At 41.0% G+C, this 13,536-nt stretch overlaps 1 pseudogene; it reads left to right on the top strand.

Moving 5' to 3' along the window:
• Window positions 1–11,848: 11,848 nt before the first annotated feature.
• On the top strand, window positions 11,849–13,324 carry LOC142765397 (sulfotransferase 1B1-like; annotated as a pseudogene).
• The last annotated feature ends 212 nt before the right edge of the window (window positions 13,325–13,536 follow it).

Genomic DNA, 13,536 nt, shown 5'->3' with positions numbered 1-13,536 from the left:
ATGATTATGAGAGACGCCGTAGTGGAGGGCTCAGGAAATTTAGACCACCTGGGGTTCTTTAACGTGCACCCAAATCTGAGCACACGGGCCTACAACATTTCCGCCTCCATCAGAAATGCAGCCGCCGCAGCCGGGATTTGAACCCGCGCCCTGCGGGTCAGCAGCCGAGTACCTTAGCCACTAGACCACCGCGGCGGGGCCAGCACGACCTTCTAAATCTTGCTAATCTAAGAGGAAATGTTCCTTTCTATTCTCTCCGCAAACAAGACTTCTGGAACATCCCGTTCTGCCGAACTGAATACGGACGACAAATGTTACAGTATTGTTTGCCTCACTTGCTAAATACTCTCCTCAGAAGCGAAATAGAAGTAGAGAAACGCAGTATAAGTCATATAAAAAACACTTCCTGTAACCAATCACCGTAAAAAAAAAATTTCTGTACTGTATGAAGAGAGATATATTTACATTGCTTTGTTTGTTTGATGTTTGCCTGTTGTTTTTGAATAAATTGTTGGGTCAAATCATTATCTCTATCGATTGACTATCGGCATGAACATTTACACATACCCTGTATCATTGTTGTAACGCGCTGGTATGATTCCGTGAGAGTATCTGTGTTAGTATTTTTTTTTTTCATGTATGTAACGCGCTAGTTTGTTTTCTGATAGCGTTTTCACATCTTTGTGTGTCTCTACTGCTATGCCTCGTATATGGGGGCTTGGGCTTTCCTCAAGCGAATTGTTTCGCTTTTCGCCCAAGCTTGCCCACATCTTCACGATGTAAATAAACTTTGATTTGATTTGATTTGATTCCATTCAAGTCTAGTCGCGCTCCCCACCTTTTATTACAGAACCGGCCATTATGAGCTTTGAAAGGCTTTACTTCCCGTATGGCAGTTAAAATTCAAGCTTCCAAATAATGTTTTGCCACAAAAACTGTGGTGAAGGGAGAAAAAATCTTCGCATATAGAATAATTGAATCAGGACTAGCAGGCAAAGCTCTCGGTATGGTTTGGTGACTAATTATACGTTAACCGAACGTTACCGCATAATGCAAATTGAGTGACATGAATGACACCAATTGTCGCAGACAAAGCTATGTCTTAACGCCAATAATGTGTGCGTTGAAGTCGCTGACTAGTATAAAGGGTTTCTGTTTCCAGGTGTTTTATATTGTTCATTCATTATAATGAATAATATCAGTGTAATATTATTCCTTTTTGAGTCTCACATTCACACATCTGCCTGTGGCAATAGGCACCTTGGATGGACGATGACCAGTCCTAAGTTGCTTTGCTCCTGAAAAAAACAGTCATTCAGCTATCCTACTTGGGTTTTTGCGCAGATACCGCTGTGAGCGCAGCTCGCTCCAGTCTCAGAAAGAAAGCGGCAATCATGAATCTTGACTCCCAGTATTCGATGCACATACTACCTGTGAGGTTTCTTCGAAGACGCTATGATGCAATGAATTAAAAAAAACATTGATTTTTTCCGACGCGTTATTGGAAACTCGCAGGTTCAGGCCCTGCCCATGGCACGTTATGTTTTCATCCAATATTCCTGTTTCATATTTCCATTACCATTACTTGTAATAACGCCCCTTTATTGTTTCTTGGCATTAGCGCCTGTTAGAACTCTTCATTGTGTTTAACAACGAAAACGAGCCATTAAATGTGTACTTCTTTTCTTCTTTCATAGCGAATGTCTAGTTCTGGCAGACATAATGCCTTCAGGAAGTGTAAGGGATTAGTGGTTAGTTGCCAGCTTGCAATAAGTTGACGTGCTACGTAACGCACACAGGCAGAAAGAGAGTGTCCCACACTTATCTTCATGACAACAGGTGGCACTCTCTGTTGCCTCAAAGTTCAACGCACATATATACCCAATAAAATGCACAGGAGATAGCCGCCGTAGTGTCACAGTTGGTAGAGCATCGTACACGTTATTTGACGGTCGTAGGCTAGGTTCCTGCACAGATCAAGTTCTTTCATGCACTTTTCTTTTTCCGCATTTCCATTACCATTATAATAACACCCCTATGCTTTCCTGGACATTATTGTCAGTTAGATCTCATTTTCTTGTGTTCTACAAATAGAACGAGCCCTTAAGTGTACACCTCTTTCCTTCTATCATACTGAGTGAGAGAGAGAGTGGAAAGGAAAAGACATTAGTTAGACTCTAGTATATGGCACTACATGCTACCTTGCAATGGGCCAGAAAAACATCACAATTGTCCAGAAATAAACTTGCATAAGCTCATAAAGCACGGTTAGGCTTTCTGCAATTTACTGGTCTGTCTCAACCACTCTAATCATCAAACGTATATAGGCTGTCATGTCCTCAATAAGAGTTTTTCGCCACCACAATGCTGCGGAACCCATGCCTCAGCACTCGACATTTTTGAAGTCACCTGCTCCATACTCTTATCCGCAACCGAGGGCAACGGACACTTTTCTAGTCGGCTTTGTGGCATCTCGAGATCAGCAATAAAAGTAGACATTTCTCATTTACAGCAGTCATAAAGCCCCGCAAGGGACATTCACCTCGGAATCCGGTAAAATAGCTCAAATATATGGGACAAAACGAGAGCAAAAGTGACTACATAACTTTCCCACGACAAAGCGGCAGGACCAGTTTCGCTTTAATTTCAGAAGTGGGGCAGACTATTCCTTCCCAAGCGACCGAGAGTTCTAGGCGTATTTCTTCTTACACATTGTAAGGTAAGTGCTTCTCTATATAAATTAGTATTGCCGACTTTCTGTCCACATTATTCAACAACCGTCCAGTTCTACTGTCTGGCTTCTTCACCTACGCGATGTATATAGATACGGTACACTACTATCTGTGTAGAGTTTACTGACTAGTGTGGCCCAAATGAATGGGCAGTTTCTATAATACAATCATCCAGCCGACTGCCATATGAGAGCTAATGCGCATGGAAGGGCTTCTAGCACCACAAGGTGATATAATGGATAGCAAGACACTAATTTCACTCTGATTGCACAAAAAATTGTGGAGAATCACCACTTCACATAACTGCAACTCAAGCTACGGTTAAAAAAATCAATTAGCCCCATCTGCCACATTTGAAACGTAGACTGTGCTGCGTAGCAAGTAATTTTTCACCGCTACAGTGCGATTATCTCATGTTATTTATGCATAGTTGAACCACATAAGGTGCTAGTTCGCTCACTTTCACAAATGCACTATATTTCGAACACCGTCAAAAAGCTGGAGTTAGTAAATGCTCAGCTTGAAGTACACTGCTAGAGCTGGTGCACTTTTTCCTTGTTAGTCCTAATCATTTTTTTAGCATTTTGAAAAAATTTATAGTGTGATTACTTTAATAAATGCCAGAGATCTCATCTATCTAAGCCAATCAATCAATCATTTTATATCAATTTGATAGAAAGAGTACAGGACTAAAAGCTTAAGAGCTTGACGATGTCTCAACCCCCTTCACAAGTCGCAAAGCAGTAGAAATGGCCGACAGTCTTGGAAAAGAATAAGAAATAAACTTATACGTGGACATCGCGAAAAAGTAATACCAAAATTATGAAAGTTGAAATGTATGGTTATGAAGCGGCATGAGCATTGAAATTGAACAATTGAGATGAAAGAATGACCAAAAATTCTGAGAGATGTCTTATGCAGGAAAATTAGCTGAGTGAAGTGTTTCATGTGACAGTCTTGTTCAGATGAAGGATTGAAATCTTCGCGGTTCAGTAAGTTTAGCAGAGAAGGCAGCCTGTAAGACAATGATTGTTCGTCATAAACATTTATTGGGGTAGATACAGTCCAAACTTCCTTGTGCTTGGTGAGTAGAACACTTAAGTTTATGTTAAGTGTATTTCTAGAGTCTATGTTACTTTATTCTAGTAGTCCACAGCTACTCTATTTCTACAGTAGGTGCATTTTTCTGCTCAGAAAAGTTCAAAAAACAAGATGCATGTTCATCAAAAAGTTAGAGGCGAAATTTTGTTTCACAGTGAATGTGGAATTCTGCCTATTGATATTGTAAATGATGAATCAACAGTGTAACCTCTCTCACCTTATCTTGTGACATCTTTTTTATCATTGTTACTCTGAACAATATAGGCGCATGTAACAAAGAGAAAAAGCAAGCGCAACGATGATTGATGGTCGCTGCAGATACGTAGCATGAATTTTAATGCACGACTTCTTCCAAGAGCACAACGTTTGTTCAGGCATCCAGTTCAAACCACGATGAGGTGACGTCATACTCGTAACGTACGCCAAATTCGGGACTAATTAGACGCAGTTTATCGTTTAGAACATTCTGACTAAAGCCGAGACACTCGCTGACCCAGTGGGTTTCAATCTCATGTGTCCTTGCATCGAGTTGACCGGAGCGACAACTGCTTAGAGCCCAAGAGACGTGGCATAATCACGACGCACTTGCCTCTGAAAGCATTTCCACCCATCAAATGGGCAAAGTACATCTACCACGCGAGAAACTCGTATGACTGCACCGTCTCCTACTACCACTTTTCGAAAGGGCTGACGCCCAATAGATTCACAGATGTTTCCTTCGAAAGGTTTCTGTCGCTGTTCCTGTCATCAAGGTAAACCTTTGCATCGTTATTACGCATTTTGGGGCAGATAACACAATGAATTTGACAGTGAAATGATTACAGGATCTGTTATACGAGTTTTTTTTACTGTATGTGAGCTTACTGTCTGATGTTTTATAGTAAATATATGAAAACATAAGAAATATTTCTATAGATACGTACAGATGAGGTTTCGTCGTGTCCAGCGCCATCAATTTTTAGTCGAAGTGCTGCTTTTGAAGTTGGAAAGCTTGATGATGCTGCGCATTTATTTATAGATAATTGGTATGTATTTCAGACGTTTGTGATAACGTAGCGGGTTTTAGAATGTGAGGGTCGCTGTTTTTCCCCTCTCAGACAAAACATAAAGAAAGATATGCATTCGGGTGACCAAGGTGTCTGTGCACTCACATAATAGCATAGCTTTACATGGAGAAAAAACAATCAGGAAGGTAGATGAGATTAAGAGGTGTCCAGGTATAACGCGGCAACAGAAAGTACAGTTTGCTCTTGGGTGAGTGTAGTCTCACTGATGATGATGACGACAGTCCCGACTTCCTCCGTATAAAAAGGAATAAACTTCTCTTTCACTTTCACTTGTATTTGGGGCCATCAATGGCGACTTCTTTGAACACCTCCTACCATGGTACGAATGACGAAATGGTGCAAACCTTCTTCTCACGACACACGTGCAGCTCAAGGCCGACACTCTAAGAGAGAAGTAGTGAATGTTGCGAATTTCCTTCGGCCCAACCACGGAGCAAACCTACGCCAAGACAAAGCTCTTTTGGAGAAGGTTATCGCTACCTGTAGCCTCGAAAGCACGAGGGCCTCCTTTACTGACAATCCAATAAACAGCGTCAAAAAAATGAATTTCTACCAATGGCAAGAACTTCTGCAGCAGATGCTGGCGATCAACACAAAAGACCAGGCTACGTCTGCGACGGTTTTTTTCGTTGATTGGAAGATATAATTCACTGCTGAACGGATTCAGCGAACAAAAGCATGGCTAGAAAAAAAAAGAGCCGTGGTAGTGACGTTATGGGCTTTTGGAAGAGCTGTTGCCTGACGTGAAAAGAAATTATATCTGTCATTTGTATTCGGAAGAATGTGAATGCGCCTGAACTTGCGTCCTATTTATAAAACTGAGTGCACCTCAATTACGGCATATCAAATTGCAAAAAAAGAACTGGAAATAATGTAACCTAGAATATACCGTGCACAATACAGTATGATGTACCGTGTATTGTATGATGTATACAATATGTTGTAGAATATACTGTATGCTGTGCAGAATGCTCTACTTTCTTTAATTCTAAGCTCAGCCATGTGTCCCACAACATTGGCGGAGACCTTCCTCCTGGGATCCATTCTGCTGGCCTGTGCTAATCGTAAATGAAAGGCAAATAATTCCTCTGTCAAATCGCCACCAAGAAACTCCCTTTAAACACTCCGTCTTTTCGTAGAAGATACGGTTCATATCTCTAGGTCTTTATTTCGCCGTGGTAGTTGAGTTGAGTTGAGGATAAAAGCTGTATAAAAACAGCTTGACAACGCCCCACATCCCCAAGTTCACTGTGACAAAAACAAACGGCAAGAGCAAAGCTAACACAACACAGTTAAAACCAGCAATGCACCTGATTTGCCTCAGAATAAAAAGTTATAGAAACATATACAAACCAACAACGCACAAGCTATACATCGAAACAAATAAATATTAGAACAGAAAATAGTACTATACACAAAAACTAATAAAGCATATTCGAAATAGAGGAATTAGCGTACGAACATATTTAGTGTATTCGGCAAGCAATGACGCCATATCCCAAAATCATGACTTGTGCGTGGTTTCGGCGCATGCCAATGTTCAGAGTGTCGGTTTAGGTGCTTCAAAGGATTTAATTATAAATTAGCTAAACTACGTATATAGCCTAGACCTTTATTGTTTTAGATCTAAAAGAGATTACCAAGGAATATCCGTACAGCAGGATTCATTTGAATATTTTATATTTAAGAAATATTTGTAAAGTGTGAGCAAAAAAAGGAAAGTCAGCAACAGAACGTAGCGCTTCTTTGGTAAGATAATAAGATCACTCAACGCTTGCCTTGTTTCATTACTTCAAATTAAGTTGCAATTAGCTCAGATGTGATGTAAAGAGCGCAATAAATATCAAAAATTTTTGAGACACTGGTAATAAACCCTTATATTTTTCCAAGAAACCTACGACTTTCCGAACCTTTTTGTATAAAAATTCTGTGAGATAATCCCATTTTATGTGCTCATGGAAAACAACGCGCAAAAACTTCGACACGGTAAAGAATTCGTTTATGCTGCTATTTACCATGAGACTGTAGAATTCAGTGACTTCATTTAGGGGCGATTTGGAGCAAAAAGAACAGCTTTTGTTTTGGAACCATTTATAAATAAATAACTTTTAAAGACCCAGCTGTATATCTTTTTAAATATCGAGCTAGCTGTACTTACCAGATTAGTAACATTCGTATCTGAAAAATATAAGCTTGTGTCGTCTGCGTAGGTTGTTTGGGCTGAAGGGTGAACTTGTACAATGTCCTTTATAAATATGATGAACAGAAGGGGACCCAATATGCTGCTTTGGGGAACAAAATCTTTAACAGGTAATGGAGCTAATGGACAATCGAATGGAGCTTATAGAAAGAAAGTTCGGTAATGGACGTACTCTCTTTCATATATAGCAACAACTGCGAAGGAAACCACGCTGATGAGTCCCCTTAGTAATCTCCCCTATAGGTTTTTAAAGTTAAACTTTGGAGAGTGTAGCACAACACACAGTGTATGCAAGTTACAAGTCTATTTGAACGCGATAGCGTTCACCAGCTTGTTTCGCAGAAATTTCAGCGTCATTGGTTGCGAGCGAAAAGCACTTATCTGGTGAATTATTAAAATATTGAGACAGATGACAACGTAAACGAAAAATCACCGCTTATCCACGGAGTGAATCATAATGAGTGGGGTGAAGCGCAGGGGGGTTTCATCGCTAAACCATGAACCATTCGCCAATATCGCCCACTACATCGTAAAAGACATGGCAAACACTGTATATATTACATGCTCCACAATACAGCATGAAATATGGATGGAAGTGGCAGAAAATGTCCCTTGATTGTCTATGAAAGTCTGATAAGCAAACCCTTAGACTATGAAACCACTACCAGTCTGCCATACCAAGCGCATTCAAGATTCTGGATCCTGCACACCATCTGGGCATCCGCCTCTCTACAGGTGCCTATCGAACGAGCCCAGTAGAGAGCCTTTACGCTGAGTCGAATGAGTGGTCCTACTGCCTGCAGAGGCCCTACATATATTTTATCTATTATCTGAAAGTGTACGGTGATAAACACCCTAAGCAATAAATAATTAATGATTTGTCTAGTTCTGCACTTTTTGGGAACCACCCCTCGAAGAGGCAGTTTTGCTGACTTTACGTGAGCGGCCTAGCCGAGATAACAGGTGTGCCGCTTTTTTAACACTATGTAGGGCTCCTGCTTGTCGCCTACCGCCGTGACAGTGGAAGGTCATACCATGTGCTGTATCCTTCGCGGAAGTGACGATACATGCACCTATTGCACATATACACACATACCCCATGGAACTTGAAAACGAATACGCTTTCCCTGAATTTTTTACAGATGCCTCCACGTCTTTCACTTCTGAGTCCTGTGCAACTGTAAGCGCATTCTTTTCGGCTTCCGGTAGTCTGCACCCACAAATAAGCATCTTAACCGCGTAAGTTCATGCGCTACCTGTGCCTGCCAAACATATTAAGATATTGAAACTAGAATGCGTGGCTGAATACATGGACACTTTGAGTGTCGTAACAGCTTTGAAAACAATCAAAAATTTAAAAATCCTGTGCTTTTATCACTTTGCACTCTATAATGCACGACATACGCACTCAAGCGACACATTGTATAGCGTGCTGGTTGCCAGCGTTGCTGGTTGCCAGGGTGCTAGCTGCTGGGGTGTTGGTTGCGTGGTGGTTGACTGGAAACGTGGCTGCGGACCAGATAGCTGTATCCGCAAAGGACAACGTTGCCGCCAATCTGTTTCTGACTGTCCCTGCATTTTCCATCAAGTATTCCTTAAAACAAAGCCTCCGAGTGTATCGGCAGCGCCTATGTAATAGGCCGACTGGCAATAAACTACATGTTATCAAATCCAATCTTAAATGTTGGCCACCAGCATCTAGGTCAAGCTATGCACAAGTAACACTTACCACACCACAAAAAAGACACACACAGAGCACACATTCATATCTTCTGTCTAGTGGTGAACATTCAAGCTGTGACAAATGCGACGAATCACTTACACTTCCTCATATTCTTGTTCAGTGTAGCCAACTCGATGGTATTAAGCTACATTTTTTACTGCCCTACTGACCTCAGGCAACCACCTCGTATCTCTTCAACAAAAAATTGTAACTTTTTTGCGAGAAAATCATTTACTGCAAAAGATTTTGCCGCTTTTTATTGAAACTCTGTGTCCCGCCAAAAAGGGAGTTCTGGGCCTGAAAGAGTTACCAGAAAGTTATTCGATTGTGTACCGTTCTTCCATGATCGGCTGGGCTCTTGCTTTTTTTTCTCTGACGCCACGACAGTCTTTTAGGTTTCATTGCACGCTTCAGATATTTTCCTTTGTTTTCCTCCCAATTCTTACTCTCTAAGTTGGGCACCGCATGTTAGCATTACCAGTATGCAGAGATATACCTTAGCCGTAGTAACAGATTGCGTCTCTCATAATCAAATGGTGGTTTTGGGATCATTAAACCCCACATATCAATCATTAGCTTGACTAACAGCACTAAATTGGCTTTCATGCCTGTCAGGCGCAGTCCGGCGCATCTGCACGATTTGACAGATTTGTCTCACTCAGCTTCAAGAATTCTAAGAATGAGGATAAGAGACGCGCGAAAAACGCTGCAAGATAAAACACTCACGCGTGAATTTTTTTAGTTTTACTTGTTCACATAAGCCGCCAAATAATGTTCGGCTGGCTTATCGAGCAATTCCTTTGAAACTCGTACTTCAAAGTATTCAGTGGGCCATTGTTCTGTTGTGCTTAGAGATACGGGCACAAAGGTTTTTTTATCTACGACACACACAATGTAAAATTTCCGCCAGTAAAAAGAACTGTGGTGACTACCTCGACTTCCACACGCCTCTGAGGGTAGGGGTGGGTAGTTGACCATAGGATAAATGTTGACGCTGTTGGTACACTTCATTTATTTATTTTTATTTATTTACATTAGCCTCAGGGCCCATAAAGGCGTTACAAAGGGGGTGGGTAATATAACAAAAATACAGCAATAACAGAACACAATAATACAACAAAATAATTAGAATACATGTTCAAACAATATTCAGTTATTAGAGGCTTAAGATATGATCGGTTAGTGCAGTCTTGAAGGATGACACGTCCTCAATGAAGGCGATGGAGGGGGGAAGGTTGTTCCACTCGGCACTGGTCTTTGGCATAAAGGAGCCTGAAAAAACGTTAGTACGGCAGAAAGGAATAAAAACTTTATATTGATGATCAAGACGTGACGATATGTATGAAGGTTGCGAGATGAGTTGCTGTTTAGGTGAACTATTTCTGTAAAGGATTTTGTGAAAAAGCCATAGACGAGAAATTTTTCTTCGAATTTGCAAATCAATTAGTCCAAGGTTTGATTTCATTAGTGAAACGCTAGATGTGCGGGTATAGTTTGAATTAATGAAACGTGCTGACCGATATTGAACCGACTCAATGATTGCGGATAATGTTTTTTGACCGGGGTCCCACACAGATGACGCATACTCAAGCTTAGGTCTAATTAGCGTTTTGTACAGCATTAACTTTAAATGGGAGGAGGCTTTAGAAAAATTTCTGCGTAGGTAGCCGAGGGATCTGTTGGAATTGTTAGTGATGTATTCGATGTGCGCATGCCAAGAAATATAATTGGTTAGCTGAATTCCGAGACTTTTTGAAGAGAGCCAACAGCTTTCTGTAAAGGAGGACGCAAAGGAGCTTTCATGTAGCACCGAGCTATCAAGGAGGTTCTGCGACAAAGTAAGTACAATATATCGCTTATTATTATTATTATTTCGAAATGCTGCAGACTCTACTCGGATGCAAGCAGAAGAGGGAACTTCGTTAACATAAACAACGGCAACAAGAGTAGATACAACTGTCGCCAACATATATGGTGCAGTATATGTGGATTATAATCAACGTGCAAAAATGCAGTTTGTTACTTTAAACATATACTAATATAACAGTGAGAAAACTTGCACATACAGCAATGCAACGCTGGAGGTAATGTACACACACTGCATCAAAAGTGAAAGGAAGAATCAAATGCCGTCATTGCTGTGCAGTGTACACATAGTTGTTATTGTCAAAATAATTGTTATGAAAAAACTGAAAAAAATATTTATTTGTAGTAATGTTAACTACTGTTACTGGCAATATACTTCTTAGTAATGTTGCACGTTGAAAAAGGTAAGGTTGATGCATATTAAGATTGCTAAGTGGCTGCTTTACTGTTAGTTTTTATTTTGTGTAAGTGTTTGAAGCCCGCTATAATAAACGCCGAAGGATTACTTATTAAAAAATGTGATGTCATTATGAGGCACACGCTAGCAGGTGACACAGGATTAGCATCAACACCCTCGGGTTCATTAGGAAGCACGTCAGTGCAAACTCACAAGTGTGACTTAAACTATCGATCGCGTGGAAATTGGGCTGCCGTGACCATTAGTGAAACTTGCCGAATGCAAATAGTACGACATAACACATATCGCGTGTGTCTCAACAGCAATGCCGATGACACATATTGTTGTTTTCCGGTAAACCTGAGTTGTTAGTACATTTATCTCCATGTCCTTTCATCGCTCTTGTTCAATGTAGCTTTTTTGACTAGCAAAGTGCGAAACGAAATCTGCTTGTCTCTTGTTTCTATCTCTTGTGCCTTGATTTTAAATCCTTACATAATCACCAATATAAGCGTTCCTGAGGTTTTCAGAGCTGTGACGGCGGCCATTCCTGTCTCAACAATGACGCCATGGACCCGCGCGCGAGCAGGTCACAATGAAATATATTTGAAATAAAGTACCGGTTTACAATCATGCACATGAGCCGCAGAAATCCAAATGCTTGCATATAGCAATCTAGAAAGAAGCGTCGTGTTTCTAAACACCATGCAGAAAAGGTATTCTGGACATTTGTTTTCTGCAGATACTGGGAACCTTCTGAATATGAACAAAGCAACTTACCGCTTTCTCAAAGAAGTGTGGATGCGCAAGCTGTTTTCGGGTGACACAATTGACTCCGCTATCAAATACAAACCCCTGGATGGCGACGTTATTGCCGTAACGCAACCCAAATGTGGGACCAATTTAACAACATTGATAGCGTGCAACATTCTATCACGTGCTGAAGAGCTCTCCTGCATCAACGAATTGAGGCTCAAGTGTCCGTGCATTGAAATCCGGTGTCGGAGCTGCCTTGAATCTATCACGGACAGGCCCTATTTTGACACATCTTCTGTTGAAGGTTTTCCCTCCGACGGACACTGCAAAGTACATCTACGTGGCGAGAAACCTTTATGACTGCGCAATCTCCTACTACCACTTCCTGAAGAGAGAGACTCCCAAGAGAATCGCCTATGTGTATTTCGAAAAGTTTTTGGCCCTCTTCTTATGCAGCAAGGTGAGATCGTAGTTCCTTGCGTAAGAGTTTAGGCATAATTTCATCCGAAATAAGCAGTAATTGCCGTGTGGCCATATCCAACACAAATAGGAGAGGTTTTACATTGTGGTGACAAATGTGGACGTAATAGATGTCAGAGAATTGCTATTGCGTGGAGTATTAAACTGTAGCACTGTGACTAGACATGTGAATATCTATTACTGTGTAATTTTTATAGCACTGAAAGTGGGTTTGTGAACTTCCTTTCTCGTGAAATGTTTGTTGTGTTTTGCTAATATTGAAAACTTCATGGTGAAGATTAATATGCCGTGGGAGTACCAGAGGCAGTCCTAGGCACAATACACTTCTTATACAGGTTTATTGAATATGAAGCTACTTTCTACATAGCTATACTGTGCACCACTATGTTGTACAGTGTTGTTTATTTTTCTCCTGTGCAGGTAATATATGGTGATTACTTCGACCACCTGCTGCCGTGGTATGACGAGAGAAACAATGATAATGTGCTTTTCTCCAGCTACGAGCAACTGAAAGCCGACACGAAGGCACAAGTTCTAAAAATTGCGGACTTTCTCTTAGTGAAGATCATGGTCCTGCACTGCGCGAAGACGAATGTATTCTTGAAAAGGTGCTACAAGCATACCGCCTTGAAAAAATGACACTATTTTTCAGTGAAACTCCGTTGTATGTTGCAAAAAGAGCCCTCACAAAAAAGTGCGACAGAAGTGCTTCAGCGGGAACTTTAAGAAATATGCCAACGAAATTCACCGAGATGCATCAGGGCTCACGGATTGTGAATAAAGGAATAGTCGGTGACTAGAAAAACCACTTCACAGAAGAGCAGATAAAACAAACGAAAGAACAGATAGAGATAAAGACCCAAGAGAGCGACGTAAGGGAGCTTTGAAAAAATTGTCAAACACCTTGAAGAGGTCAAGAAGCTTTTGTTATCGTACCAATGACCAGGTCACTGAAATAATATGTGAAGCTTCACATTAGATCTTTGGGCTCTGGGTAATTTCATGCACAGGGTGGAAATACCAGAAAACTGTACGTATGGGTCATTATATTGTGCTTCTGAATAAACGTTTCAAAGCCCCACTCCTAGGTCACTAGGTCTTGTAAGAGCTTGTGTCGATTGTGAATCACATGCTTTCTAGAAAGCATCAGTAGGTATAGGGCGTTTATTGCAGCAATTTGTTTCCACACCTGTGACTGTGCCTATCCACGTGGT

Source organism: Rhipicephalus microplus, chromosome 6 (assembly GCF_043290135.1).
Source record: "Rhipicephalus microplus isolate Deutch F79 chromosome 6, USDA_Rmic, whole genome shotgun sequence".
In the NCBI taxonomy this organism is placed as follows: domain Eukaryota; kingdom Metazoa; phylum Arthropoda; class Arachnida; order Ixodida; family Ixodidae; genus Rhipicephalus; species Rhipicephalus microplus.
This window is presented reverse-complemented; position numbering and strand designations above follow the sequence as displayed.